This window comes from Hyla sarda, chromosome 1, assembly GCF_029499605.1.
Source record: "Hyla sarda isolate aHylSar1 chromosome 1, aHylSar1.hap1, whole genome shotgun sequence".
In the NCBI taxonomy this organism is placed as follows: domain Eukaryota; kingdom Metazoa; phylum Chordata; class Amphibia; order Anura; family Hylidae; genus Hyla; species Hyla sarda.
This window is the reverse complement of record NC_079189.1, coordinates 190,400,124-190,428,080: the sequence shown is the minus strand read 5'-3', so window position 1 is coordinate 190,428,080 and position 27,957 is coordinate 190,400,124.

The window sequence follows — 27,957 nt, the reverse complement described above, 5'->3', positions numbered from 1 at the left end:
GTCAGGATGGGTAGCAGAAGTTCAGGTACACAGGCTTTGGACACACTAAACGCTTTCACTGGCACAAGGCAACAAGATCCGGCAAGGGAGTGCATGGGAGGAGGTCAGATAAAGGCAGGGAGCAGGTGGGAGCCAATTAAGCTAATTGGGCCAGGCACCAATCATTGGTGCACTGGCCCTTTAAGTCTCAGAGAGCTGGCGCGCGCGCGCCCTAGAGAGCGGAGCCGCGCGCGCCAGCACATGACAGCAGGGGACCGGGACGGGTAAGTGACCTGGGATGCGATTCGCGAGCGGGCGCGTCCCGCTGTGCGAATCGCATCCCCAACGGCCAAGACAGTGCAGCGCTCCCGGTCAGCGGGACTGACCGGGGCGCTGCAGGGAGAAAGACGCCGTGAGCGCTCCGGGGAGGAGCGGGGACCCGGAGCGCTAGGCGTAACAGTACCCCCCCCCTTAGGTCTCCCCTTCTCTTTGTCCGGTAACTGCCTCCCCTGGGATGAGGACACCGGGAAAGAATGGAGGGTTTCCTCAACGGCATGCAGTACAGCAGGAGTGGGAATGGGGAGGGAGGGCAGAGGGCGAGGCCTGGCACCGGGCAGTGTGACACCAGGACTGGGGCCATGGGGAGGCACAGAGGCTTGCCTGACGGGACTGGGAGGGGGGGAGAGGCACTTCCTGTGGCAGGCAGAGTCCCAGTTCCTGATCTCCCCGGTGGTCCAATCAATGGTGGGGGAATGAAGCCGGAGCCAAGGCAGACCGAGGAGGACCTCAGAGGTACAGTTGGGGAGAATGAAGAACTCAATCCTCTCAAGGTGGGGTCCAATAGACATGAGGAGGGGCTCTGTGCGGTAACGCACGGTGCAGTCCAATCTGGCTCCGTTGACCGCGGAAATGTAGAGCGGCTTGACGAGACGGGTCACCGGGATGCTGAATTTATTAACAAACGACTCCAAAATAAAATTTCCAGAGGCACCGGAGTCCAAGCAGGCCACGGCTGAGAGGGAGGAGTTGGCTGAAGAAGAAATCCGCACGGGCACCGTGAGACGTGGAGGAGCAGACTTGGAACCAAGAGACGCCACACCCACGTGAGCTGGGTGCGTGCGTGCGTTTCCCAGGCGTGGAGGACGGATAGGGCAATCCACCAAGAAATGCTCGGTACTGGCACAGTAAAGACAGAGATTTTCTTCCCTACGGCGATTCCTCTCTTCCTGGGTCAGGCGAGACTTATCCACTTGCATGGCCTCCTCGGCGGGAGGCCCAGGCGTAGATTGCAACGGATACTGTGGGAGAGGTGCCCAGAGATCTAAGTCTTTTTCCTGGCGGAGCTCTTGGTGTCGCTCAGAAAAACGCATGTCAATGCGGGTAGCTAGATGGATGAGTTCTTGCAGATTGGCAGGAATCTCTCGTGCGGCCAGCACATCCTTGATGCGACTGGATAGGCCTTTTTTAAAGGTCGCGCAGAGAGCCTCGTTATTCCATGATAACTCGGAGGCAAGAGTACGAAATTGGATGGCGTACTCGCCCACTGAAGAATTACCCTGGACCAGTTTCAACAGGGCAGTCTCGGCAGAAGAAGCTCGGGCTGGCTCCTCGAAGACACTCCGGAGTTCAGCGAAGAAGGCCTGGACTGTGGCTGTGGCAGGATCATTGCGGTCCCAGAGCGGTGTGGCCCAAGACAAGGCCTTTCCTGAAAGAAGGCTTACTACGAACGCCACCTTAGACCGTTCTGAAGGAAACAAGTCCGACAACATCTCCATATGCAGGGAACACTGAGACAAAAATCCACGGCAGAGTTTAGAGTCCCCATCAAATTTGTCCGGCAGGGACAAGCGGAGGTTAGGAGCGGCCACTCGCTGCGGAGGAGGTGCAGGAGCTGGCGGAGGAGATGGTTGCTGCTGTAGCAGAGGCAGAAGTTGCTGTAACATGGCGGTCAACTGCGACAGCTGCTGTCCTTGTTGGGCAATCTGCTGCGATTGCTGAGCGACCACCGTGGGAAGATCAGCGAGACTTGGCAGCGGCACCTCAGCGGGATCCATGGCCGGATCTACTGTCACGATTCGGCTTCCAGGTAGTGGATCCTCTGTGTCAGCGAGGGATTGGCGTGGACCGTGCTAGTGGACCGGTTCTAAGAGGCTACTGGTATTCACCAGAGCCCGCCGCAAAGCGGGATGGTCTTGCTGCGGCAGTAGCAACCAGGTCGTATCCACTAGCAACGGCTCTACCTCGCTGACTGCTGAGAAGGCGTGGGGCAGAAGGACTAGGCAGAGGCAAGGTCAGACGTAGCAGAAGGTCGGGGGCAGGCGGCAAGGTTCGTAGTCAGGATGGGTAGCAGAAGTTCAGGTACACAGGCTTTGGACACACTAAACGCTTTCACTGGCAAAAGGCAACAAGATCCGGCAAGGGAGTGCATGGGAGGAGGTCAGATAAAGGCAGGGAGCAGGTGGGAGCCAATTAAGCTAATTGGGCCAGGCACCAATCATTGGTGCACTGGCCCTTTAAGTCTCAGAGAGCTGGCGCGCGCGCGCCCTAGAGAGCGGAGCCGCGCGCGCCAGCACATGACAGCAGGGGACCGGGACGGGTAAGTGACCTGGGATGCGATTCGCGAGCGGGCGCGTCCCGCTGTGCGAATCGCATCCCCAACGGCCAAGACAGTGCAGCGCTCTCGGTCAGCGGGACTGACCGGGGCGCTGCAGGGAGAAAGACGCCGTGAGCGCTCCGGGGAGGAGCGGGGACCCGGAGCGCTAGGCGTAACATTAGCGCACTTTTTGATCAAAACGTGTCCCCCATCCACCACGCGGAGGTGGCCTCTTATCGGATGGTCCCTAAACACTCACCTACCTCAGGCTGGGTGACATGTTGGATCCACTAACGATCCAAACCACCTCCTGTGAAAATAGGGGAGGGGATGCACGGCTACAGAGGGAGCCACTCCCCCCCAAATTTGCACAGCAAAGAAAAAAAACTGAAAATGTAGCCAGCACCTAAACCCAATACACGGGTGCACGCTGCTGTGGCAAGTACAAAACATGTAAAAAAAGAAAATGGCAACAGCACACTTTGTCAACAAAATGGAGGCTCTTAGCGCACTTTTTGATCAAAACGTGTCCCCCATCCACCACGCGGAGGTGGCCTCTTATCGGATGGTCCCTAAACACTCACCTACCTCAGGCTGGGTGACATGTTGGATCCACTAACGATCCAAACCACCTCCTGTGAAAATAGGGGAGGGGATGCACGGCTACAGAGGGAGCCACTCCCCCCCAAATTTGCACAGCAAAGAAAAAAAAACTGAAAATGTAGCCAGCACCTAAACCCAATACACGGGTGCACGCTGCTGTGGCAAGTACAAAACATGTAAAAAAAGAAAATGGCAGCAGCACACTTGGTCAACAAAATGGAGGCTCTTAGCGCACTTTTTGATCAAAACGTGTCCCCCATCCACCACGCGGAGGTGGCCTCTTATCGGATGGTCCCTAAACACTCACCTACCTCAGGCTGGGTGACATGTTGGATCCACTAACGATCTAAACCACCTCCTGTGAAAATAGGGGAGGGGATGCACGGCTACAGAGGGAGCCACTCCCCCCTCAAATTTGCACAGCAAAGAAAAAAAAACTGAAAATGTAGCCAGCACCTAAACCCAATACATGGGTGCACGCTGCTGTGGCAAGTACAAAACAGGTAAAAAAAGAAAATGGCAGCAGCACACTTGGTCAACAAAATGGAGGCTCTTAGCGCACTTTTTGATCAAAACGTGTCCCCCATCCACCACGCGGAGGTGGCCTCTTATCGGATGGTCCCTAAACACTCACCTACCTCAGGCTGGGTGACATGTTGGATCCACTAACGATCCAAACCACCTCCTGTGAAAATAGGGGAGGGGATGCACGGCTACAGAGGGAGCCACTCCCCCCCAAATTTGCACAGCAAAGAAAAAAAAACTGAAAGCTGAAAAGCTGAAAAGCTGCTGCCATTTTCTTTTTTTACATGTTTTGTACTTGCCACAGCAGCGTGCACCCGTGTATTGGGTTTAGGTGCTGGCTACATTTTCAGTTTTTTTTTTCTTTGCTGTGCAAATTTGGGGGGGGAGTGGCTCCCTCTGTAGCCGTGCATCCCCTCCCCTATTTTCACAGGAGGTGGTTTGGATCGTTAGTGGATCCAACATGTCACCCAGCCTGAGGTAGGTGAGTGTTTAGGGACCATCCGATAAGAGGCCACCTCCGCGTGGTGGATGGGGGACACGTTTTGATCAAAAAGTGCGCTAAGAGCCTCCATTTTGTTGACCAAGTGTGCTGCTGCCATTTTCTTTTTTTACATGTTTTGTACTTGCCACAGCAGCGTGCACCCGTGTATTGGGTTTAGGTGCTGGCTACATTTTCAGGTTTTTTTTCTTTGCTGTGCAAATTTGGGGGGGAGTGGCTCCCTCTGTAGCCGTGCATCCCCTCCCCTATTTTCACAGGAGGTGGTTGGTTTGGATCGTTAGTGGATCCAACATGTCACCCAGCCTGAGGTAGGTAAGTGTGTAGGGACCATCCGATAAGAGGCCACCTCCGCGTGGTGGATGGGGGACACGTTTTGATCAAAAAGTGCGCTAAGAGCCTCCATTTTGTTGACCAAGTGTGCTGCTGCCATTTTCTTTTTTTACATGTTTTGTACTTGCCACAGCAGCGTGCACCCGTGTATTGGGTTTAGGTGCTGGCTACATTTTCAGTTTTTTTTTCTTTGCTGTGCAAATTTGGGGGGGAGTGGCTCCCTCTGTAGCCGTGCATCCCCTCCCCTATTTTCACAGGAGGTGGTTTGGATCGTTAGTGGATCCAACATGTCACCCAGCCTGAGGTAGGTGAGTGTTTAGGGACCATCCGATAAGAGGCCACCTCCGCGTGGTGGATAGGGGACACGTTTTGATCAAAAAGTGCGCTAAGAGCCTCCATTTTGTAGACCAAGTGTGCTGCTGCCATTTTCTTTTTTTACATGTTTTGTACTTGCCACAGCAGCGTGCACCCGTGTATTAGGTTTAGGTGCTGGCTACATTTTCAGTTTTTTTTTTTCTTTGCTGTGCATATATATGGATACACCTTAATAAAATGGGAATGGTTGGTGATATTAACTTCCTGTTTGTGGCACATTAGTATATGTGAGGGGGAAAACTTTTCCAGATGGGTGGTGACCATGGTGGCCATTTTGAAGTTGGCCATTTTGAATCCAACTTTTGTTTTTTTAATAGGAAGAGGGTCATGTGAAACATCAAACTTATTGGGAATGTCACAAGAAAAACAATTATGTGCTTGGTTTTAACGTAACTTTATTCTTTCATGAGTTATTTACAAGTTTCTGACCACTTATAAAATGTGTTCAATGTGCTGCCCATTGTGTTGGATTGTCAATGCAACCCTCTTCTCCCACTCTTCACACACTGATAGCAACACCGCAGGAGAAATGCTAGCACAGGCTTCCAGTATCCGTAGTTTCAGGTGCTGCACATCTCGTATCATCACAGCATAGACAATTGCCTTCAGATAACCCCAAAGATAAAAGTCTAAGGGGTCAGATCAGGAGAACTTGGGGGCCATTCAACTGGCCCACGATGACCAATCCACTTTCCAGGAAACTGTTCATCTAGAAATGCTCGGACCTGACACCCATAATGTGGTGGTGCACCATCTTGCTGGAAAAACTCAGGGAACGTGCCAGCTTCAGTGCATAAAGAGGGAAACACATCATCATGTAGCAATTTCACATATCCAGTGGCCTTGAGGTTTCCATTGATGAAGAATGGCCCCACTATCTTTGTACCCCATATACCATACCATCAATTTTTGTGTTCCAACAGTCTTGGAGGTATCTATCCAATGTGGGTTAGTGTCAGACCAACAGCGGTGGTTTTGTTTGTTAACTTCACCATTCACATAAAAGTTTGCCTCATCACTGAACAAAATCTTCTGCGTAAACTGAGGGTCCTGTTCCAATTTTTGTTTTGCCCATTCTGCAGCACCTGAAACTACAGATACTGGAAGCCTGTGATAGCATTTTTCTCCTGCGGTGTTGCTAATAATCATATGTGGTACCATTGCATGCATAAATGTCTAACCTATTAAAATATAAGGTTAATAGATGGCATATAAGTAAAAAAAATGTTGGTCACTTCATATACCATAAAAAATTTATAAAAAGCGATCAAAAAGTTCCCTTAAAAAAATGGTACTGATAAAAACTACAGAACACGGTGCAAAAAATATCCACGTACGTGGAAGAATAGAAAAGTTATAGGGGGGTCAGAAGATGACAATTTTAACTCCTTAAAGGGGTATTCCAGGCAAAAACTTTTCTATATATATCAACTAGCTCCAGAAAGTTAAACCGATTTGTAAATTACTTCTATTAAAAAATCTTAATCCTTTCAGTACTTATGAGCTTCTGAAGTTAAGGTTATTCTTTTCTGTCTAAGTCCTCTCTGATGACACCTGTCTCGGGAAACGCCCAGTTTAGAAGCAAATCCCCATAGCAAACCTCTTCTAAACTGGGCGTTTCCCGAGACAGGTGTCATCAGAGAGCACTTAGACAGAAAAGAACAACCTCAACTTCAGAAGCTCATAAGTACTGAAAGAATTAAGATTTTTTTATAGAAGTAATTTACAAATCTGTTTAACTTTCTGGAGCCAGTTGATATAGATAAAAAAAGTTTTTGCCTGGACTACCCCTTTAAGCGTACCTGTACACCCTGAGTCCGCTCCCGTTCTAACAACAGCCGGCACCCGTGGCTAATAGCGCACGGCATTGATCGCTATGCCGCACGCTATTAACCCATTAGACGTGGCATTCAAAGTTGATCGCTGTGTCTAAAGTGAAAGTAAAACACTGCCAGTTAGCTCAGGGCGCTGTTCGGGACCACCACGAGGAAATTGCGGCTTCCCGAACAGCTGTAGGACAGCAGGAGGGTCCCCTACCTTCCTCCTCACTGTCCGATCGCCGAATGACTGCTCAGTGCCTGAGATCCAGGCATGAGCAGTCAAGAGGCAGAATCATTGATCAATGATTTCCTATGAGAAACCATTGATCAATGTAAAAGATCAGTGTGTGCAGTGTTATAGCCCCCTATGGGAGCTATTACATTGCAAAAAAAAAAGTGGGAAAAATGAAGTGAACAAAGATCATTTAACCCCTTCCCTAATAAAAGTTTTAATCACCCCCTTTTCCCATTTAAAAAAAACAAACAATGTAAATAAAAATAAACATATGTGGTATCAACGCATGCGGAAATGTCTGAATTATAATAATATATAATCAATTAAACCGCACGGTCAATCATTTTAATCGTATGGATCTACCTTCTTACTAAAAATGTACTGTGTAGAAACAAAAGCCCCAAAAGTTAAAACATTTCGTTTTTTCTTCAGTTTTGTTGCACAATGATTTTTTTTCCCATTTTGCTGTAGATTTTTGGGTAAAATGACTGACGCCATTACAAAGTAGAATTGGCTGCGCAAAAAATAAGCCATCATATGGATTTTTAGGTGCAAAATTGAAAGGGTTATGATTTTTTTAAAGGTAAGGAGGAAAAAACTAAAGTACAAAAATGGAAAAACGCTCAGTCCTTAAGGGATTAAACATATTAATTTTGGTGCATGTAGTTAGGATTTTTTTTGTAAAAGAAAAGAAAACTGGGTATCCTTGTAACCGTATGGATAAAATATAGGATAGTTTGCCGCAAATCTATATATATAAAACTCAATGTGTGTGTGTGTGTATGTGTATGTGTATGTGTGTGTGTGTGTGTGTGTTTGTGTGTATGTTCCAGCATCACGTCTAAATGGCTAAAGATATTAACATGAAACTTGGCACACATATGTTACTTATATGTCCACAACAAAAATAGGATAGGTAATTTAACCCTTACTCACCCCCATTTGCCAGGTTTGGGGTTTTTGTTTAAAGACCCATTCAAGTCTATGGGAAATATATGTTACTGAACAACTTCCAAACGACTGGAGATATTTCGAAAATACTTGGTCACATGTTACTTATATGTCCACTTAAAATATAGGATAGTTAATTTAACCCTTAACTATCCCCATTTGTGAGGGTCGGGGTTTTTGTTTAAAGTCCCATGCAAATCAATGGGAAATGTACAGTATGTTCCCACATAACTTCCGTACGACTGGAGATATTTCAATAATGCCTGGTACACATATTACTTACATGTCAAATAAAAAGATATGATAGTCAAATTAACCCTTACCTACACCCTTATATAAAAGATGGGTTTTTGTTTCAAGTCCCATGCAAGTATATGGGACTTCCATTACCTTACTCTACAAGCTCCTTTCTGCATCTCCTGGTAAATGTGTCAGTCCGACTTGCAAGCCACACCCCATCTCACAAAGGCATGTTCACATTTTATGTCCCACCGCTTTTATTCTCTACCCTTTTTGTGCATCGGTCTGGCTTGCAAATAACGCCCAGTCCCTCAAAGCCATGTCCCCTTCTATTTTCAGCTTACAATATCTTCATCACAAATCAGTCCCACCTGAGGACAGGATATGAGGATGGGACATAAGGACGGGATATTAGGTTGGGATATTAGGTTGGGATATGAGGTTGGGATATGAGGACGGGATATGAGGATGGGATATAAGGACAGGATATGAGGTCGAGGTAGGAGGATGGGAAATGAGGTCGAGATAGGAGGTCAGGATATGAGGATGGGATATGAGGTTGAGATATGAGGACAAAATATGAGGATGGAATATGAGGATGGGATAGGAGGTGGGGATAGGAGGTCGGAATAGGAGATCGAGATATGAGGTCGGGATATGAAGTGGGGATATGAGGATGGGATGTGAGGACAAGATAGGAGGACGGGATAGGAGGTCGGGATATGAGGACGGGATATGAGGTCGGGATAGGAGGGAGATATGAGGTCCGGATAGTAGGACGGGATATGAGGACCTGAGACCGCTCCCGTTCTATAACGCGGGGCCCGGCCGTATTAATCCTTTAGACGTGGCGTTCAAAGATGAACGCTGCATCTAAAGTGAAAGTAAAACATTGCCAGTTAGCTCAGGGGGCTGTTCGGGATCGCCGTGGCAAAATTGCGGCATCCCAAACAGCTCTAGGACAGCAGGAGGGTCCCTTATCTTGCCTCCTGTTGTCCAATCGCCGAATGACTACTCAGTGCCTGAGATCAAGGCATGAGCAGTCAAGCGGCAGAATCATTGATCAATGATTTCCTATGAGAAACCATTGATCAATGTAAAAGATCAGTGTGTGCAGTGTTATAGCCACCTATGGGAGCTATAACATTGCAAAAAAAAGTGGAAAAAAAAGTTAATAAAGATCATTTAACCCCTTCCCTAATAAAAGTTTGAATCACCCCCCTTTTCCCATTTAAAAAAAACCTGTGTAAATAAAAATGAACATATGTGGTATCGCCACATGCAGAAATGTCCAAATTATAAAAATATATCATTAATTAACCTCTTCAGGACATAGGGCGTATGGATACGCCCTGAATCCCGAGTACTTAAGGACCGAGGGCGTATCCATACGCCCGTGGGAATTCCGGCCCCCACCGCTAGCCGGTTGGGGACCGGAGCCGGATGCCTGCTGAAATCGTTCAGCAGGCATCCCGGCATATCGCCCAGGGGGGTCATTATGCCCCCCCATGTCGGCGATCGCCGCAGATCGCTGGACAATTCAGTCCAGCGTTCTGCGGCGATTCCGGGTCAATCGGGTCTCCGGTGACCCGGTGACCCGGAATTACTGGCTGTTCGGGGCCGTCTCTGACGGCCCCGAACAGCCAGAGCCTGCAGGGGTGAGGTGGCACTGGTGCCACCTCACGATCGCCCTGATTCGTCGGCCGGATTACCGGCCGACCAATCAGGGCGCCTGCTGCGGGTGTCACTCCCGCACCCGCTCCGCCCCTCTTCCGGAGGACGTGAGCGGGTGCGGGAAGACGACCCCCGGTGCTGGGGACCCCGATCCCCGGCGCCCCTGTTGGGATCGGGGCCCCAGGAGCAGCTGCGGCGGCGGGACTGACCTGCAGCGTCTGGATCGTTGGAGGTGAGTGACAGCCTCCTGCTGTTGCTTAGCAACAGCTCCCAGCATGCAAAAAGGGCATGCTGGGAGCTGTAGTTATGCAACAGCAGGAGGCAGACCACCACAACTCCCAGCATTCCCTTATGGGCATGCTGGGACTTATGGTTTTGCAACAGCTGGAGGCACATTCTTTCTATGGAAAAGTGTACCTTCAGCTGTTGTATAACTACAACTCCCAGCTTGCACAAACAGCTAAAGTGCATGCTGGGAGTTGTAGTGGTGCATCTGCTGGTTGCATAACTACAACTCCCAGCATGCCCGTTGGCTGTCGGTGACTGCTGAGAGTTGTAGTTTTGCAACAGCTGAAGGCACACTGGTTGTGAAACTCAGAGTTTTTTTTTACCTAACTCAGTGTTTCACGACCGGTGTGCCTCCAGCTGTTGCAAACTACAACTCTCAGCAGTCACCGTACACCATGCACCGTACATGCTGGGAGTTGTAGTTTTGCAACAGCTGGAGGCACACTGGTTGTGAAACACTGAGTTAGGTCACAAACTCAGTGATACATAACCAGTGTGCCTACAGCTGTTGCAAAACTACAACTCTCAGCAGTCACCGACAGCCAACGGGCATGCTGGGAGTTGTAGTTATGCAACAGCTGGATGTCCCCCCCAATGTGAACGTACAGGGTACACTCACATGGGCGGAGGATTACAGTAAGTATCTGGCTGCAAATTTGAGCTGCCGCAAACTTTCTGCTGCAGCTCAAATTGCCAGCGAGAAACTACTGTGAACCCCCGCCCGTGCGACTGTACCCTAAAAACACTACACTACACTAACACAAAAAATAAAATAAAAAGTAAAAAACACTATGTATACACATACCCCTACACAGCCCCCCTCCCCTCCCCAATAAAAATGAAAAACGTCTGGTACGCCACTGTTTCCAGAACGGAGCCTCCAGCTGTTGCAAAACAACTCCCAGTATTGTCGGACAGCCGTTGACTGTCCAGGCATGCTGGGAGTTTTGCAACAGCTGGAGGCCCCCTGTTTGGGAATCACTGGTGTAGAATACCCCTATGTCCACCCCTATGCAATCCCTAATTTAGGCCTCAAATGCGCATGGCGCTCTCACTTTGGAGCCCTGTCGTATTTCAAGGCAACAGTTAAGGGTCACATATGGGGTATCGCCGTACTCGGGAGAAATTGTGTTACAAATTTTGGGGGGTATTTTCTGCTTTTACCCTTTTTAAAAATGTAAAATTTTTGGGAAAACAAGCATTTTAGGTTAAAAAAAAATTTTTTTTTACATATGCAAAAGTCGTGAAACACCTGTGGGGTATAAAGGTTCACTTAACCCCTTGTTACGTTCCCCGAGGGGTCTAGTTTCCAAAATGGTATGCCATGTGTTTTTTTTTTGCTGTCCTGGCACCATAGGGGCTTCCTAAATGCGGCATACCCCCAGAGCAAAATTTGCTTTCAAAAAGCCAAATGTGACTCCTTCTCTTCTGAGACCTGTAGTGCGCCAGCAGAGCACTTTTCACCCCCATATGGGGTGTTTTCTGAATCGGGAGAAATTGGGCTTCAAATTTTTAGGGGTATTTTCTGCTATTACCCTTTTTAAAAATAAAATTTTTTTGGGAAAACAAGCATTTTAGGTAAAAATTATTATTTTTTTTTACATTTGCAAAAGTCGTGAAACACCTGTGGGGTATTAAGGTTCACTTTATCCCATGTTACATTCCCCGAGGGGTCTAGTTTCCAAAATGGTATGCCATGTGGTTTTTTTTTTGCTGTTCTGGCACCATAAGGGCTTCCTAAAGGTAACATGCCCCCCAAAAACCATTTCAGAAAAACGTACTCTCCAAAATCCCCTTGTCGCTCCTTCCCTTCTGAGCCCTCTACTGCGCCCGCCGAACACTTTACATAGATATATGAGGTATGTGCTTACTCGAGAGAAATTGGGCTACAAATAAAAGTAAAAATTTTGTCCTTTTACCCCTTGTAAAAATTAAAAAATTGGGTCTACAAGAACATGTGAGTGTAAAAAATGAAGATTGTGAATTTTCTCCTTCACTTTGCTGCTATTCGTGTGAAACACCTAAAGGGTTAAAACACTGACTGAATGTCATTTTGAATACTTTGGGGGGTGTAGTTTTTATAATGGGGTCATTTATGGGGTATTTCTAATATGAAGACCCTTCAAATCCACTTCAAACCTGAACTGGTCCCTGAAAAATACTGAGTTTGAAAATTTTGTGAAAAATCGGAAAATTGCTGCTGACCGTTGAAGCCCTCTGGTGTCTTCCAAAAGTAAAAACACGTCAATTTTATGATGCAAACATAAAGTAGACATATTGTATATGTGAACCAAAAAAAAATGTATTCGTAATATCCATTTTCCTTACAAGCAGAAAGCTTCAAAGTTAGAAAAATGCTAAATTTTCAAATTTTTCATCAAATTTACGGATTTTTCACCAAGAAAGGATGCAAGTATCGACAAAAATTTACCACTATGTTAAAGTAGAATATGTCACGAAAAAACAGTCTCGGAACCAGAATGATAACTAAAAGCATTCCAGAGTTATTAATGTTTAAAGTGACAGTGGTCAGATGTGCAAAAAACGCTCCGGTCCTTAAGGCCAAAATGGGCTCCGTCCTGAAGGGGTTAAACCACATGGTTAATGGCGTACGCGAAAAAAAATTCCAAAGTCCAAAAAAGCATATTTTTGGTCACTTTTTATATAATGAAAATATTAATAAAAAGCAATCAAAAAGTCCAATCAATACAAAAATGATTATTAGCAGCGAGATTGAGTCCACTATTACCAAACTCCAGATCACGGTGCAAAAAATTAGCCAAATTGAAAGGGTTATGATTTTTAAAGGTAAGTAGGAAAAAACGAAAATGCAAAAATGGAAAAACCATGAGTCCTTAAGGGGTTAAATGGGCACTCTCAATAAAACTAATAATTGATATTCCGTCTTATTTTGGTAAATAAAAATCTTTCTAATGTACTTTGTTTAAAAAAAATGAAGTTTTCTATGTTTAATTTGTGTTTAAAAAAGCTGCCACCAGGTGTCTCCCTACTTGTTCAGATCCCATTTCCCCCATCTATTGCACAGACTTTGGACACCTGCTGGCCTGTCAGAAGTCCAAACACAAGCTATGTAGTCTGGAATGCTGAGGGGGGGGGGAGGGGTTGTCCAGCCTTATCCAATCATAGCTCCTCTCACACTTAACTGCTGTTTGCTGTTGGTTGCAGAGTGAGGAAGGAAGTTTTCCCCTGTATGGCTTCAGATCATGTCACACGTAACACCCCTTCCCAGTCTGTGAACCTGAACCTGAGGCTGAGCAGAAAATACAGAGCAATATAAAGGTAGAAAACTTAAAAAAAATTATAAAAATAAAGGCAGGGGGTGATTTATCATACAGTGAACTGAGAGGATTATAAAATGTATCAAGTTAATGAGAAGTATTCTTTAAGGGGTTAATATAATGATCCACCCTAAATACATCAATATTGTTGACTTTACAATATTATTTTTTAAATAATTTGTAAGAATATGCATGAACTACATTGATTACCCTATTGCATTGTAATAACACAACTTTGCTATACATTTATTTGATGAGAGAGTCATCCTATCTTTTCCTGGTTCAACACTAAAAGAAGGTATTATTCCAGTATTCTTAAAGTGGAAATCATAGGATTATGAAATCACACATTATTAGTTGCAATGTTTTAACCTCTTAATTCATCTGCCCCATCATAAGCTTTCAGCATGTCATAAGATATTATCAAATGGCATCATCATCTACTTAACTTTTAATTGTCTCTACATAAAAAAACTGCAAATCCTTAAAGAATAAAAAACATGAGAAAAGACCAGACCATGATGATAAGGTAAAACATAGGGATTAATATGCCTAATTAACCCTAGAGGGTCCTGCCTGTAGGTAACCCTACCTACCTAGCGCAAGATGGCCACCCTAAAAAGGATGATCCTGCTGGCCTTGGTAGGCCCTGTATATAATGTATCAGGAGATCTCTTAGTGGAGTGCTATATTATTAGCCTGAGATGTGAGGTTGAAACCTAGGCTATCCCTCAATTATTCCTTAACTATACCTAGCAACATGGCTCAAGTCCTGCAGGAATGCATGGGAATGGAGTTCCTGCACTTTTCCATAAGAGGTACACTGTTCCCATTAGCAGTCCTGCAGGAACGGCCCTTGAGTGGAAATCTTGGGATAGTTCCCACACTTTTCCCCCAGGACTTGACCCCTGCCTAGCAAAGCAAGATTTCCACACTAACGCCTCATTCATATTGCTGTCAGACTCTGTTATTCGGAGTTCCGTCGGCAATCCGGCCAAAAGGATGGGAGTTTAGTGGAGAAAAAAGAAGTGCAAGCTCAATGAATAAGTGCAAGTGAATAAAGGCCGGCAGGACCCGGCAGTAACCGTTTGCATCCGACCCGTTTCAGGGTCCAATCGGCCCAAAAAAAAAAAAAAGAGACAATCAGACCCTCCCTTAATGGGTCAGATGCAAACGACTGTGTGAACATAGCCTAACAAGGGCAATATTTCACTGTAAACTTCGGTCCCGGCAGTTTAACCCTTACAGCTGTAAGTATTTTGACAGAGGGAGGGAGCTACCACTGTCTTCCCTGCAGTACCCTGCAGCCCGATTGCGGGATGCTGTGTGTGACCCCCGGTAGGCGGGGGCCTGCTGGACTGCCGGGACTGAAGTAAACTTCGGTCCCAGCGGTTTAACCCTTACAGCCACGTTCGGAAGTGACTGCGAGCTGTAAGGAGTTTAAACAGAGGGAGGGGGCTCCCTCTGTCTCTCTCCTGTAGCATCCCACAATGATCGCGGGGTGCTGCTAGTTACCTGGGCAGCCGGGGGTCTTTACAAGGACCCCCAGGTCTGTCCGGGTTATTGCCAGAGGCATGTCCTGATATGCTACTTGCCAGTGTAAAACTGGCAGGCAGCATATAACTGCAATGCTTTGGAATACTAAGTATTCCAAAGCATAAAAAAGTGTAAAAATTTAATATAAAATAAATAAAAGTGTAAAAACTATAAGTGTAAAAAAAAGGGTAAACTTTTTAAATTTTTTAAAAATTTTTTTATATAATGAAAAATAAAAATGCATAATGTGTAGGATCACACGGCGCACATCCGCAGCATTTTACATGCTACGGATGGCCACCAGCAGTCAAAATAATGAGCTCCCTGCTGCGGCTGTGTAGCTTTGTGTGTCCACTCATAGCGCCAGCAGTCATGAGCGGACACACTGAGCTATGCAGCTGCAGCAGTGATCTCACCCTTGTGACTACGGGTCGCATCTACAGTGTGAAATATGCTGCAAATGTGCTCTATGTGACCCTACACTGCGTCCCGTTCATACTGCATTTCAGCTACTGTAGCAGCTCCATTCATTTCTGAATGAGACTGCTACAGTATACATCGGCATCGCTTTTTTGACATGACAACGGACACCTATACTGCAAAAATGCTGTATGAATGGAGATTATCACCCAACCCCCCCCCCCCCCCTCAACATAATAAATCTTTTTTTTATTTTTATTTTTTTAACACCCAGTGATGGATTTATTCGCCATGAGTGGGTGCTTATTCTACAACATGACGGATATCTACATCAGGTACTTTACATATCACAGACAGCCGCGCGTCACTGCTAGCCGACCAAGGACCAATCAGAGCGGTCCCTGGTCCAGCCAATGCACTTGTAGGGGTGCGGTATTGCTCTGACAGCTCCGATCCTTTGCAGGCATCGGGTGGGGTCTATAATTCCTATAATTATGCCCTAAAAGCCAAAGGGGGCTCCTCTCCTTCTTGGTCCGACCGGGCGGTCAGGCAACCAGATATGTATAGGGGAACTGCCCTGCCCGGGGTGAACAGCGTGATAAAATATGGGGCGCATTTTCTCCAAAAGCGACTTACCAAAATGATGTCTCACAAATATAGAGTTTTGGGGAAAAAAAGCTAATTGCTATTTTTTTCAAGTGACTTTTAAATAATTCTAGCCACACAATAAGGGCTCAACATACTCACTTTTGCCCTAGGTGAATACTTTAGTGGGCGTCACAAACTCAACATACTCACTTTTGCCCTAGGTGAATACTTTAGTGGGGTCACTTCTGGGGGTGCGGTATTGTTCTGACAGCAGAATGCTTTGCAAGATGAAGTACGGCCTATAATTTGTATAATGATATCCTGAAAGCCAAATGGTGCTAATCACCTTTTGGGTCCGACCATGTGGCCATGCAACCAAATATGGTCTAAGCGGGGGTATTACCGAACACGGTACAAACAACATAATAAAATATGGGGTGTATTTTCTACTTTTCAGATGCAATGTATAAAAAATATGTCCCACAAATGATGCATTTGTGAGAAAAAAAAGAAAATTAAAATTTTTCCACTGATTTTGTAACCATTCCAGCCACACAAGAAGGACTCAAAGTTCTCGCTTTTGGTGTAGATGAATACTTTAGGGGGTGTAGTTTACAAAATGGGGTCACTTGTGGGGGTTCTTTATGGTTCTGGCAGCTAATATCCTTTGCAGGCATGAAGTGCAGCCTATAATCCATTCGGCCTAAAATGATGCCCTGAAAGCCAAATGGTGCTTTCCTTCTGGGTTCTACCACGCAGCCAAGGAATCAAATATGGCCTAATTGGGGATATTTCCAAACACAGGCCGAGCAGCTCAATAAAAAATAGTGGGCATTTCTTTCAATGTCAGAAGTGATGTACAAAAAATATGTCCCACAAATGATGCATTTGTGAAAAAATGCAAATTTCGAATTTTTTACACTAACTTTTTAATAATTCTTGCCAAAAAACTATGGTGTTAAAATACTTACTGTACCCCCTAGCAAATACCTTGAGTTTTTAAAATGGGGTCATTTGGGGGGGGGGGGGGGGGCGGTTTATGTTCTACCACCTTCAAATTTCTGCAAACCTTGCATAGAACATTAAAATAAAGATGTACTGTATTTCAAGTTAAATTGTTATCAGAGGAAGGAGAAGAAAAGACCAATGTAGTCCTGGCGCTGCTCACCAGGTTATCAGATGTAGAGAAAAGGCCAAATATACCTTTGGTTAAAATCAAACTTTAGTTTATTGTATAAAAATAATAAAAGGACATATGACACGTTTCGAGGGGGGGATCCCCTCTTCCTCAGATCGGGTGTGCATACATAATGACAGGGGTCCATATTTATATGACAAAATGGCGCCAAACACATAAGGGGCATGGCCCAGACGTGGGATGTTACAGATGTTACATAAAACAGTATTACAGAAGCAACAAATCAAAATGCAGAAGTATGGGTTAGTACGCATGCAGAGACCCAGATTACTTGCTCTGCTCAGTGCTGGTTATAGAAATAATATAAAGTAGTATAATAGATTTAAGGTAGTGGAGAGGAGCAGGAAGTAAGGTTGTCAGGAGCGGGGCACTGCCCACTTGTGCGCCGACGCAGGAGTCTTTATGGACGCGTTGCTATGGATGCCGGAAGTGTCAGGAGAGGAGAAATGTCCGTTCCTGCACCGGCGCAAGCGTCACTACGGACGCGTTGCTAGGGACGCCGGTCATATGGCATGTTGTGAGCCAATGGGGGCGCAGGGCATGTTTAGCTCCGTGTCCCATAGTAAACAAATGGGCGCAGCGGAGATACGAGCCTCATAGTAAAGTGAAGGCAGGGATGACATTATATAGAATCATATAAATCCAGTAGGTGGCATTCATTTATGCAAGGGGGCAGTGTTGAATATTAGTAATGCATATCAAAGTGAAAGCAGGCAGGAATTACATTGTATAGAATAATGTAAATCCAATAGGTGGCATTTATATAGTATTATGCAAGGGGGCAGTATTAAATGGATGGCGTACTGTAAAAGGACGTGTCAGTAGGCATGTGCAATGAGGGGCATGCCTAGAGTGGTAGAGCAGTAAGGACCGGAGGTAGGTAGTGGTGTTACATGCAGGTCCAAAAAAGGAGAGGGGGTTCATAATTTAGGGATATGGCACAAGATATAGGTAGAGAGGCATGCATGTGCTGGTGTATGTATGGGTATATGCATATATCTACAACACAGTGTAGGTGAGAATGTAGGGGAAGGAAGGGAAGTAACTACAGTGCTGATAGTTTTGGCCCTTTTATGGATCTAAATAAATATATTAGAAAACTTACCGTTAAAAGATTTTTTAACATGAAGGATCACAAGTTAGAAGCTACCGGATCACGGCAGTCCCAAAGGGGTGTAGCCCAGGCCAGGGCTTTTCCGGACAGAAGGCTAATAACAAAGGCTACCTTAGCACGTTCAGTCAGTAACAGTTCAGACATGAGCTCCAAATGCATGGAGCACTGTGTAACGAAGCCTCTGCATAGCTTGGAATCACCGTCATATTTAGAGGGTAATGGTAGAAGTAGCTGGGAGCCAGAAGACACTGCAGGAGCTGGAGGAGGCAGTGGGACAGGTTGCGGGTGCTGCTGCTGTTGCAAGGCCAAAAGCTGTTGCATCACAGCAGACATTTGGGTAAGTTGCTGCAACTGTCGCGCCAATTGCTTAGACTGATGTACCACAATGGAGGGAAGATCCACGACTTCAGGTAGGGGTACCTCAGCGGGATCTATGGCCGGATCTTACTGTAACACTCATATTTCAGAAGACAGGAACACCGGTGGATGTGGATCCGCTGGACGTGTGTGGCAGATGACTCGGACTGTACCAGGTGTCAGGATTCGGCAGGCTGGAGGTGGATCCTCTGTGTCAGAGAGGGATTGGCGTGGACCGTGTCGGTGGACCGGTTCTAAGTTGCTACTTGTTTTCACCAGAGCCCGCCGCAAAGCGGGATGGACTTGCAGCGGCGGTAGCAACCAGGTTGGATCCACCGGCAACGGCTCAACCTCTCTGACTGCTGAGATAGGCGCGGTACAAGGGATTAGACAAGAGCAGGGTTGGATGTAGCAGAAGGTCAGGGCAGGCAGCAAGGATCGTAGTCAGGGGCAACGGCAAGAGGTCTGGAACACAGGCTAGGAACACACAAGGAACGCTTTCACTGGCACAATGGCAACAAGATCCGGCAAGGAAGTGCAGGGGAAGTGAGGTATTATAGGGAAGTGCACAGGTGAAGACACTAATTAAAACCCATGCGCCAATCAGTGGCGCACCGGCCCTTTAAATCGCAAAGACCCGGTGCGCACGCGCCCTAGGGAGCTGGACCGCGCGCGCCGGGACAGCACAGACGGGGAATGAGTCTGGTAAGCGGTTCGGGATGCGCACTGCGAGCGGGCGAGTCCCGCATCGCGAATCGCATCCCGGCTGGGGACATTATCGCAGCGAACCCGGTCAGCGGGTCTGACCGGGGCGCTGCGAACAGGAGAACGCCGTGAGCGCTTCGGGGAGGAGCGGGGACCCGGAGCGCTCGGCGTAACACCAGGGAGCGGAGTCTAAGGAGTTTTGCCCAGAGCCCGCCGCAAAGCGGGATGGACTTGCTGCGGCAGGTGCCACCCAGGTCACTACCCCTGGCACGGCTCGACCACCACACAGGCGGCTGAGGAGATGCGAGGCACAGGAGGGATAAGGCAGCTCGTAGTCAGGATAGCAGAAGGTCAGGGCAGGCAGCACATTAGCATAGTCAGGACATAGCAGGAGGTCAGTAGGCAGGCGGCAGAGGAGTAAGGTCAGGTCAAAGAGCAAAGGATCCGATACACGGCAAGGCAACTCTCAGGAATGCTTTCTCTCAGGCACAAGGCAACAAAGATCCAGCAGGGAAGTGTGGGAGGAGGAGGAATTTATCAATGAGCCACAGGTGTACTACACTAATGGGCGCACTGGCCCTTTAACTCCTTAAGGACGCAGGATGTACTCAAACGGCCCCTTTTCCAAGTCCTTAAGGACTCAGGACGTTTGAGTACGTCCTGTCAAATCCCGGCCCCCCACCGCTAGCCGGAGGGGAGCAGGTGCCCGATGCCTGCTGAAATTGTTCAGCAGGCATTGCGGCATATCGCCCAGGGGGGTCATGATGATGATCGCTGGACAATTCAGCCCAGCAGCGGATTCCGGGTCAATCGGGTCTCCAGTGACCCGGTGACCCGGAATTACAGGCTGTTCGGGGCCATCTCTGACGGCCACAAACAGCCATAGCCAGCAGGGGTGAGGTGGCACTGGTGCCACCCCACGATCGCCCTGATTCGTCGGCCGGTTTACCGGCCGACCAATCAGGGCACCTGCTGCGGGTCTCACTCCCGCAACCCGCTCCACCCCTCTTCCGGAGGACATGATCGGGTGCGGGAAGAGGACCCCGGCAGCTGGGGACCTCGATCCCCGGCGTCAATGTTGGGATCGGGGCCCCAGGGGCAGCGGCGGCGGCGAGGGACTGACCTGCAGCGCCGGCTTGCAGCAGTTGGAATTGAGTGACAGCCTCCTGCTGTTCCTTAGCAACAGCTCCCAGCATGCAAAAAGGGCATGCTGGGAGCTGTAGTTATGCAACAGCAGGAGGCAGACCACCACAACTCCCAGCATTCCCTTATGGGCATGCAGGGACTTATAGTTTTGCAACAGCTGGAGGCACATTTTTTTCTATGGAAAAATGTACCTTCAGCTGTTGTATAACTACAACTCCCAGCTTGCACAAACAACTAAAGTGCATGCTGGGAGTTGTATTGGTGCATCTGCTGGTTGCATAACTACAACTCCCAGCATGCCCGTTGGCTGTCGGTGACTGCTGAGAGTTGTAGTTTTGCAACAGCTGAATGCACACTGGTTGTGAAACTCAGAGTTTTTTTTTTACCTGACTCAGTGTTTCACGACCGGTGTGCCTCCAGCTGTTGCAAACTACAACTACAAGCATGCACCGTACATACTGGGAGTTGTAATTTTGCAACAGCTGGAGGCACACTGGTTGTGAAACACTGAGTTAGGTCACAAACTCAGTGATACACAACCAGTGTGCCTACAGCTGTTGCAAAACTAACACTCTCAGCATGTACAGTCTGTCAGCGCATGCTGGGAGTTGTAGTTTTGCAACAGCTGGATGTTTCTCCCCCCCCCCCCCCCCAATGTGAATGTACAGGGTACACTCACATGGGCGGAGGTTTACAGTAAGTATCCGGCTGCAAGTTTGAGCTGCGGCAAATTTTCTGCGGCAGCTCAAACTGCCAGCGAGAAACTACCGTAATCCCCCGCCCGTGTGACTGTACCCTAAAAACACTACACTACACTAACACACAATAAAATAAAAAGTAAAAAACACTACATATACACATACCCCAACACAGCCCCCCTCCCCTCCCCAATAAAAATGAAAAACGTCTGGTACACCACTGTTTCCAAAACGTAGCCTCCAGCTGTTGCAAAACAACTACTCCCAGTATTACCAGACAGCCACTGACTGTCCAGGCATGCTGGGAGTTTTACAACAGATGGAGGCACCCTGTTTGGGAATCACTGGCGTAGAATACCCCCTATATCCACCCCTATGTAATGCCTAATTTAGGCCTCAAATGCGCATGGTGCTCTCAATTTTCAGCTTTTACCCTTTTTAAAAATGTAAAATTTTGGGGAAAAGAAGCATTTTAGGTAAAAATAAAAAATTTTTTTTTTACATATGCAAAAGTCGTGAAACACCTGTGGGGTATTAAGGTTAAATTTTCCCCTTGTTACGTTCCCCGAGGGGTCTAGTTTCCAAAATAGTATGCCATGTGTTTTTTTTTGTTTTTTTTTTGCTGTTCTGGCACCATAGGGGCTTCCTAAATGCGGCATGCCCCCAGAGCAAAATTTGCTTTCAAAACTAGGGCTAGGAACTCTAGAGTCTCTGTATGAAAAATTCAAATATCCATCTGCAGTGGCACGGTACCGAACTGCCCTGTGGCAGAGAGTCTCTCACCGTTAACCTTAGAAATAAAAAGAGGCTTATTTAGGCGGACAACCGGAATGCGGTACTTGTCGAACAAGGAGGCGTCAATGAAGTTGCCGGCTGAACCGGAATCCAAGAAGGCTTCAGCGGTGAAGAAGGACTTGGAAGAGAGGAACAACTGCACGGATATGATCCACACCTAGCTACGCCTCTCCCACGTTTACTAGGTGCGAGCGTTTCCCGAACGCGGTGGACGGAGAGGACAGTCTCGCAGGAAGTGGTCAGTACTGGCGCAGTACAGACACAGGTTCTCGTCTCTGCGACGGCTTCGTTCTTGCGGAGTCAGGCGTGACCGATCCACCTGCATGGCTTCCACGGCGGGAGGCCCGGAGAGAGGTTGAGGTGGACGCTGAAAAACGAAAGCCAGACGAGGGTAGCATCTAGGTTGAGCGTTTCCTTTTTCAAGAAGGAGTTCCTCTCGTCTCTCGGCGAAACGCTTGTCGATTCTAGTGGCCAACAAGATGAGGTCACTAAAGGTGGAAGGTAGTTCACGTGCAGCCAGGACGTCCTTTAATTCACTGTTAAGTTCCTTCTTAAATGTGGCACAAAGGGCATCATTGTTCCAGTTCAGTTCTGAGGCTAGGGTGCGAAACTGAATGGCGTAGTCACCCACGGCAGAGCCTCCCTGGGACAAATTTAGTAAGGCAGTCTATGCGGAGGTAACCTGGGCAGGTTCCTCGAAAACATTCCGGAACTCTTGGCAGAAGCTCTGGACAGAGGAGGTGTCAGGATCAGCGCGGTTTCATAGCGGTGTAGCCCAGGCCAGGGCCTTCCCGGAGAGCAGACTGAGGATAAAGTTTACCTTGGCTCGCTCGGAAGGAAACTGGTCAGACAGTAGCTCGAGGTGGAGAGAGCACTGTGACAGGAACCCTCGGCACTGCTTGGGATCTCCGTCATACTTGTCCGGTAGGGATAGGCGGACTCTGGAACTGGTGGCAACTGCAGGCGGAGGAGAGACAGCAGATGCAAACGGAGAAGCTGGCTGTTGCTGAGACGGCAGGAGCTGCTGCAGCATGGCGGTTAGCTGGGCTAGCTGCTGACCTTACTGGGCCACAATGGAGGTGAGGTCCACTAGGCTTGGCAGAGGACCATCAGCGGGATCCATGGCCGGATCTTACTGTCGCATACCGGCAGGACTGGTAGTGGATCCTCTTGACCAGAGAGGCGATGGCGCGGGATGTACCAGAGGACCGGTTCTAAGTGGTTACTGGTTTTCACCAGAGCCCGCCGCAGAGCGGGATGGACTTGCTGCAGCGGTAACCACCAGGTCGTATCCTCCAGTAGCAACTCGACCTTTCTGGCAGCTGATATGGCGTGGTACACAGGGAGCAGGCAGGAGCATAGTCGGACATAGCAGAGGTCAGGGCAGGCGGCAAGGGTTCAAAGGCGAGTAGGCGGTAGCAACGGGTTCGGCAACAGGCAAGGCAATACACACAATATGGAACACTTTCTCAGAGGCACTAGGGCACAAAGATCCGGCAAGGGCAGGAAGGGGCAGGTAACTTTTATGGGGAAGGAGCAGGGAACAATTAGCCAGCGCACCAATCAATGGTGCGCTGGCCCTTTAAATTTGCTGAAGGTGGCGCGCGCGCGCCCTAGAGAGCAGGGCCGCGCGCCGAGAAGTAGAACGAGTCGGCGTATGGAGCGAGGTGCTAGGTGAGTTAGACAGGGACACGGCGCGTGAGCGGGGACCAGCCGCCACGGCAGCCGCGTCCCCGACACAAGGAATCCCGTGCTCCTGGTCGGTATGTCCGAGCGGCAGATGCTGGGATCCCGGGGAGAGGAGGCGAGAACGCGGGCGCTCCGGTCCGGAGGCGGGGATCGGAGCGCTCGCTGTGACAAGCCAATTGTGACTCCTTCTCTTCTGAGACCTCCAGTGCGCCAGCAGAGCACTTTTCACCCCCATATGGGGTGTTTTCTGAATCGGGAGAAATTGGGCTTCAAATTTTGGGGGGTATTTTCAGCTATTACCCTTTTTAAAAATGTAAAACTTTTGGGAAACCAAGCATTTTAGGAAAAAATAACTTTTTTTTTTACATATTCAAAAGTCGTGAATCACCTGTGGGGTATTAAGGTTCACTTTAACCCTTGTTATGTTCCCGTTGGGGTCTAGTTTCCAAAATGGTATGCCATGTGGGTTTTTTTTTTTTTTTTTTGCTGTTCTGGCACCATAGGGGCTTCCTAAAGGTGACATGCCCCCCAAAAACCATTTGTTGCTCCTTCCCTTCTGAGCCCTCTACTGCGCCCGCCGAACACTTTACATAGACATATGAGGTATGTCCTTACTCGAGAAAAATTGGGTTTCAAATACAAGTAAAAATGTTCTCCTTTTTACCCCCTGCAAAAATTCTAAAATTGGGTCTACAAGAACATGCGAGTGTAAAAAATTAAGATTGGGAATTTTCTCCTTCATTTTGCTGCTATTCCTGTGAAACACCTAAAGGGTTAAAACGCTGACTGAATGTCATTTTGAAATTTTGAATACTTTGAGGGGTGCAGTTTTTATAATGAGGTAATTTGTGGGATATTTCTATAATGAAGACCCTTCAAATCCACTTCAAACCTGAACTGGTCTCCGAAAAAAAGCGAGTTTCAAAATTTTGTCAAAAATTGGAAAATTGCTGCTGAACTTTGAAGCCCTCTGGTATCTTCCAAAAGTAAAAACATGTCAACTTTATGATGCAAACATAAAGTAGACATATTGGAAATGTGAATAAAAAATTTTTGGGGGAATATCCATTTTCCTTACAAGCAGAGAGCTTCAAAGTTTCACCAATTTTTGGATTTTTCACCAAGAAAGGATGCAAGTTACCACAAAATTTTTACCACTATGTTAAAGTAGAATATGTCGCGAAAAAACAATCTTGGAATCAGAATGATAACTAAAAGCATTCCAGAGTTATTAATGTTTAAAGTGACAGTGGTCAGAATTGCAAAAAAATGGCAAAGTTCTTAAGGTGAAAAAGGGCTCAGTCCTTAAGGGGTTAAATCTTAAAGCTCTGGCACACTCTCGCCCTATGGTATGGGGACACGCACGCCAGAGCAGAGAGGCAGAGGCGGGGACAGGAGAAGCACCTGGTGAGTGACGGACTGGGATTCGCATGCAGGCGCTTCCCGCAATGCGAATCCCAGCCCCGCCGACAGCGACAGGTAACGGGACCATGCGCTCACAGCCAGCGTGTAAGGCCGGAGCGCATAACGTAACAACTATTTGGTCAGAAAACATAAAATGAAACCTATTAATGATAAAATATCCCAAAAAAAATTATTTTTTTAAATTTCATGATTTTTTGCACTGTGAAAAAAAAAATACAAATGATATCGGCTTACTTTTACTATGTACATGAAGTACAACTTGTGGCAAAAAAACTATGTCAGAATTATCATGATTGGCAAAACGTTACCAGAGTTTTTCTCTGATAAAATCAGACATCACCGATTTGAAAAAACAGGCTTGGCCTTTCAGGTGCGTACAGGTTTACTTGTATTGGTCCTTAAGGTGTTAATATACAAAGATATCTAGCTGGAAAGACCTTTATAGTATAGGCAAAATGTAGGTACAGAGAGTGGTCATCGCAAACATCTATGCAATCACCATGACTTATGCGTGGCACCATAATTGTGTCAATTTCAAAAGTATCTTAATTATGAGTCATGGCTCTCCTCAAGCTATACCTTCCTGCTGTCTAACTTAGCTTCATTTGTAAACTTTGGGTGTAGTACAGTAACTACAAATTATAATGTATTAAGAACATAAAGTAGAATTTGCAAGAAGAAATGCAGTCCTACTAATACCCTTAGTTATTGTAACATTCACGTTTCTGAAGACAGGAACTCCGGTGTATGTGGATCCGCTGGACCTGTGTGGCAGATGACTCGGACCGTGCCAGGGAGCGGAGTCTAAAGTGCCGCTTGTCTTCACCAGAACCCGCAGCAAAGCAGGATGGGCTTGCTGCTGCAGACAACACCCAGGCCGCAACCCCCGGCAACGGCTCGACCACACAGGCGGCTGAGGAGATGCGAAGCACAGAAGGGATGAGACAACTCGTAGTCAGAATAGCTGTAGGTCAGGGCAGGCGGCACAGTAGCGTAGTCAGGACTTATCAGAAGTTCAGTAGGCAGGCGGCAGAGAAGCAAGGTCAAGGTCACAAGAGCAGGAGATCTGGTACACGTCAAGGCAATACAAAGGAACGCTTTCTCTAGGACACAGGGCAACAAAGATCCGGCAGAGAACTGAGGAGGGTGGAGGAATATATCAACAAGGTGGTTACACTAATGAGCGTACTGGCCCTTTAAATCTTAATGCTCCGGCGCGCGCACGCCCTAAGGGACGGGGACAGTCGAGCCGAAGCAGAGAGGTGGGAGCAGAGTCCAAGCCCCGTCGGCAGCAGAAGGTAAGGGGACCATGCGCTCACGGGCAGCGTGTGAGGCAGGAGCGCATAGCGTAACAGTACCCCCCCTTTGGTCTCCCCTCCTTTTACGAGAGAGGAAACTCCTGAGAAGATCACAGTCCAGGATATTCAGGTTCCCAAGATCTCTCTTCAGTACCGTAACCCTCCCAGTCGAGCATAGTTTTTGCAGAAAGGATCTGTTTAACTTTGTAGACATCTGAGGAGCCGGAGACAGGTGTTGGGAGAGGATTCTTCTGAGAAAACCAGTTTACAACCAGAGGCTTGAGGAAAGAGACGTGGAAGGAATTGGGAATATGTAACGTAGCAGGTAGACGGAGTTTGTAGGAGACAGAATTGTTCTTTTGTAGAATCTGGAAGGGACCAAAGTAGCAGGGACCGAGCTTGTAACAGGGGATCTTGAAGTGGATGTATTTGGATGAAAGCCACACCATGTCACCAGGAGAGAAGGACGGAGGAGGTCTTCTACCTTTATCCGCTTGCGCCTTCATGCGTGAAGAGGCCTGAGACAATGATTGTCGGGTCTGTTGCCAGATGGTGGAGAAGTCACGGACCAGCTCATCAGCAGCAGGCACACCGGAGGAGACTGGGAGAGAAAGAGGAGGACGGAGATGGAGTCCATAAACAACAAAAAAGGGAGACGTCCTCGTGGACTCGGAATCCTTAAGATTATATGAGAATTCAGCCTAGGGGAGAAGGTTGACCCAATCATCTTGGCGAGTTGAAACAAAATGCCGAAGATAAGTCTCAAGGATTTGATTGACCCTTTCCACCTGACCGTTGGACTGAGGGTGGTAGGCCGAGGAGAAGTCCAGATTGATGTCCAGGCGGTTACAAAGGGCTCGCCAGTACTTAGAAACAAACTGCACACCTCGATCCAAAACTATATGCTGTGGAAGACCATGTAAGCGAAAGACATGCGACAAGAAGTACTTTGCCAGCTGCGGAGCAGAAGGAAGACCTGGTAGAGGAATGAAGTGAGCCATCTTGGTAAACCGATCTACCATGACCCAGATGACAATGTTATTATGAGAAGGTGGCAGATCGGTGATGAAATCCATGGCGATATGGGTCCAGGGAGTCTCTGAAATGGGTAAAAGCTGTAAGAGGCCTGCAGATCTTTGCCGAGGAGTTTTGTCACGGGCACAAGTTACACAGGACCGAACAAAATCAGAAACATCACATTCAAGATAGGGCCACCAGTGGTGCCGGGAAATAAGATGTAGGGCCTTGCGTATTCCAGGATGTCCAGCTGTTAAGGAAGAATGACCCCATTTCAAGACCTTGCTTCTCAATCTGGGGGGCACAAAGGATTTTCCCGGAGGAATTTGCTGAATCTCGGCAGGAGCGGCAGGAAACATACGGTCAGGAGGAATAATGTGCCTAGGCGTGGAGTCCAAACCAATGACATCAGAGGACCTGGAGAGTGCATCAGCCCTGATGTTCTTGTCTGCAGGACGGAAGTGAATGAAGAACTTGAAACGGGAAAAGAACAGTGACCATCTTGCCTGGCGGGGGTTCAAACACTGAGCAGACTGAAGGTATAGAAGATTCTTATGATC